General features: G+C 44.5%; 1 pseudogene; it reads left to right on the top strand.

Annotated features, from left to right (window-relative positions):
• Positions 1–318: 318 nt before the first annotated feature.
• Positions 319–491, top strand: LOC112065663 (uncharacterized; annotated as a pseudogene).
• The last annotated feature ends 3,983 nt before the right edge of the window (positions 492–4,474 follow it).

Raw genomic sequence — 4,474 nt, 5'->3', positions numbered from 1 at the left:
CAATGGTTTACTTACCCTAACCCTAAAAGTCCTTCTGTTTTCTTTTCTTTATTTGTTTTTGGGGGTGGGGAAAGTAGTTGGTTTCCTTTCAAAATACCAGCTATCTATCTGAGTCAGTCCTTAACAGCTTTTCTCAGCAAGACCATTCACAACTTCTCCATAATGGGAAACATAAAAAGAAAGAAAAATATTAATCTCAGGAGAAAAAAAGATATGGATTCATAAGACCAAAACAATAGGCATACTATAACAACACATCATTGATTAGATGCAGCAGGAAATAGGACTGGAATAATGGCTCAAGAATTACAGGAAAGAATCGCTTCCCGGCCTTTTGGCTACGATCAAGCGTAGTATCTGCTCTCATCAGGTTAATATCTGAGGACAATACAGTAAATGGAGCAAACTTTTGGAGCTGGGAATTGGAATAGGAGCTTGCTCCATTCAGTCCACGCCTGGACCTGGTATTCTCCAGGAATGGTGCACCCCCTCTCATAACAACAAAGAGCAGATTTTGCCTTCCTCACCTTTTCTTCATCACTTTGCTCCTCTTTGGCTTGCCAGAGCGAGGTACTGTTTTTCTCGCGAGGTTTCATGCAGCCCTGGCTCCGCCCACCGTACCTTCGCAGGGCGGTCTTGTTTCCTTTACTTCCCATTTTGGCCTCATCCTGCCAACTTGCAGCCGGTGGATGGCTCTGTTTAGTTTGAGTATGGCATTGACCTTCGTGGGTTTTTAAGCAAGTTATTGGTGAGTGTCTTTCGTTATTACCACTCTATGCTGGTGCTATCATTGGCCCAAGGACTTTTTTCCGTAGCTCTCAGAGTGGCAGCAACCCCAAATCCAAGAGCTAGTTTTATCGGCTTTGTGGAAGTAGCGTCTCCAGGTAACGGAAACTTCAGCCGCCTTACAGGCTCCGTGCTCTTCCCTAATTCAAGCCAGCCTGACCACCAGGTGGTTATGCCTTAAATGGTCGGCCCCTGCCATCCTGCCCCTCGGGGTGCCCAGCGCCTGCGGTCACAAGGAGCCGGGGCCTGCCAGCTCTTCCACATTTCCAGTCTCTTACCGCATAAGGCTCTCTGTATTCTCTTGGACCTCTTCTCCAACCCGGCTCAGAGTTCTGAAACCTTGTTCTTCTGATCATCCACCCTATTCTCAACCTCCTTCTCTTAAAAAGAAAAAAAAAGAATTATAGGAAAAAGCATCTGAGAACCCTGTTTCCTTGGGGTTTTAGGAAGCACTTCTGTGGAGCTGTTTTATTCATAAAATATTTCATAATATTTTATCAGAAACATCTGGTTCTATTCCTTGACCCACAGATAGGGGAAGAGCTTGTGTGTCATGAAAACTCGAGGGAGGCTTGTGCATTTCTGGATCCAACAAGAACAAGAGTGGCATTGATCACTGTCAGCTCAGGTTTCCACCTTCTCATAGGCAACACCAAGGTGCATTTAACTCATTCATGCGCTTACAATGATAGCTTAGAGGACAAGCTCAGGCTCCAGCCCATTACTAGCTGGGTGATGGCAATAAAGTCACTTAACCTCTCTAGGCCTCAGTGTCCTTACTTTAAAGCAAACATGATACCAGTCCTAACCTCATATAGGGTTTTTGTGAAGATTCAGTAAACTAATGTTGATGTGATGGCCATGAGAAAGAACTGTTCATCTTTTATGTTGTGGGAGCATCACTGATGAACAACCCCAGCTCTCGTTGTTTGGGATCCACTATAATATATTCCCACAAGGCTCCTCCCAGCTAATGGCCAAGCATGATAGGGGAACCTATGCAGGTCATTTGAGATATGAGACCCCTTCCGCCCAAAGATGACTTTGGTTTAAAGACTCCCACTGACTTGGCAGAACATTTCTTGGAATTGCATTTCAGCTCGAAACTCTTCCTACCCAAGCTTCCATCCTCCCTGTCTTCTTCCACAGGTGTCAGGTGATCACTGTGTAGGAGGACTCTTGCCACTTTCTACCACTTCCTCCCCTTTTATCTTTATAGGTTTTTCACCCACAATAAGCCTTTTTGTTTTTACCCTGTCTTAGTGTCTACAAACACAGTTGGTAAAAACCAACATCTGGTATTCATAGATACACATACATGTACAGCTATCCCTGGTATGTAGTACATGCTCTATAAATAGTGCTTTTTATTATTAACGAATACAGTGATAGGTAGCATACCCATGAATGCTCGTGGGAATTCAGAGAAGGGAAAAATCATTTCAAACCGAGACATTCAGAAAGATTTTGTAGGTGAGTTAGATTTAGAGCTAGCTGGAAGATTCTCTAAAGTGAGATTTGTTGAAGATTGGGGACAGGCAATTTGAGCTAGGAGAATAATAAAAGAAACACAGAGGCTGGGGAATGGAAATTCTTCTAGATTGGCTGGAGTGTAGGGTACATGTGCTGTTGTAATGCCATGTAAGTCTAGAAAAGTAGGTTGAGGATAAATTGTGGAATGGATTTATATGAGTTAATTCTGCTGTTGTACCAAGCAAACCCCAAATCTCAGTGGCTTACAGCAACAGACATTTGTTTCTCATCTGTGTTCCCTGCTGGTGGCTGCTATGACTCCATATCATGTGTCTTCTCATCTTATTCTTCGACTCAGACTGAAGGATCTGCTCCTACTTGGGAAACCTGGTTTCCCAAGGCAAAGGACTGGCAGAAACATACGATGGCTTTTGAAGCTTCTGCCAGAAACAAGCCATATGTCATATCTGCTCATATTCTATTGGCAAAAATAAATCATATGGCCAACCCGGACATCAACAGAGCAAAAGATACCCCTCCAACACAGGAAGCACTAAAAGTCACATTGCCATGAAAGAGGATGTATGGTCCTCTGTCAGGAAAGAGGGCTAAATAGTTGGTAACAATAAATCTATCTACCACAGGTGAGAAATCATTCAGTTGACCAAATAGAAACATTTAATATCTTTTAGTAGGCTCGTGACACCATCAGCGTTGCCTTTGGATGAGATGAATCTGGAATGGGGGGAGTGGAGAGGAGAATAATACTGCTTCTGTCCAGGAAGGAGATGATGACAGGCAGGCTAAGGTTGCGACAGCTGGCATTAACTGTGCCCTCTCTTCCAGAACCCAACTCCCTAGTCTTTATTCTAAGACCTGATCAAGCAGATGAAGAGGAAAGTCACCTGTTAGGATGGAAAACAACGAAATCACTTTGTAAGTGTCTGGACATTGAGGGACACAGAACCAATTCTCAGGTTAGGCCTCAGGAAACGATGAAAGAGAAGTCGGATTTGTCTTTAGAGCCCACTCTCCTTGCACCTCTCTCTTCACAAGATCCCACAATTTCCATCCCTATTGACCAAGCCCCAGCTCGCAGTGGTCTCATTTTGTCCCCAAGATGCCCACGTGTCCCCACCTGTGATCCCGCCAGGCCCTCCCAGACCCCCCCAGGTGACACCCACTGCCTCTGTCCTGACCCTTCTGGTTCAACCCACCTTCTTCAGAGAACCATTTCACAATCACTGATGTCATCCCGTCCTCAGGGCCTAGCTAGGCAACTGGCTAGCTGTTTCCTCTAAAAACACAGTTCACTGTAAAATGTTACTTTACTATCCTGTTCTGAAATATTTAAATTTTAAACGAATGCCTCAGATGGAGAATACCTTCACCTCCAAAAAGCAGCCTTTTATATAGGCCAGTTGAGGGAGAAATTCTTAAGCAAGGAAACCAATTAGGTCTTAAACCAGACCGCACAGGCAAGTTCTCAGTGTGTTAGCATCCTAGCATCCCATCTCTGCCCCTTTCCTAGCAGAGTACATGGAGTGTGTCCTATACTGTTTCCTGGTCTACACAGAGTGCAGTTTAACTAGATGATGCCAAACACAGCATTCTATTATCCTACAAATGCATTTTAATGAGAGTAGTAGATTCAGAGCCAGACACCAATGCCTGAACATTCCTGAACCCATAATGATCATGCTGTGTGCTATTGTGCAAAACTTCTGACAGGTGTTAGTGCACTTGCTGTAATCCTCTCACACCACAGACAAACTTTCTAAGTCATTGTTTTTGATGGGAATAGAAAGGAAGGTCATGCCAGAGAAAAGGGTGACCCCAGGCCAGCACTGGTTTAGTAAGTATGTCTGGGCTAATCTTGAGATGCAAGATCTCTTTCATCCACCAGAGCATCAGAGCCCTGATGGAGGCAATTCTTGTTTTTTTGTGTGTGTTTTTTTAAATCAATGATTCTAACAACATCTGCCCCTTGGGTGAATAACTTGGCATCTCCCCACCAGTGGCATCAGGTCACACGATAATGTTCATCACACCATCTACCACAGGCACAGAGAGGCAAAGGCCTTCTCCAACCGCAGCTTCCAGATTTTCCGCTCTCAGTAAGCAGTGCGTCCAGTTGGACCTGAAAATATATCGCCTGCGGCCAATTGCTCCTGAGCCACCTCTGAAGTCGTGAGACAGCTCTCGATGGAGCAGG

Source organism: Physeter macrocephalus, chromosome 8, assembly GCF_002837175.3.
Source record: "Physeter macrocephalus isolate SW-GA chromosome 8, ASM283717v5, whole genome shotgun sequence".
NCBI classification, from domain to species: domain Eukaryota; kingdom Metazoa; phylum Chordata; class Mammalia; order Artiodactyla; family Physeteridae; genus Physeter; species Physeter macrocephalus.
Note: the sequence above shows the minus strand (reverse complement) of the source record. Positions and strands in the feature narration are given on the sequence as shown.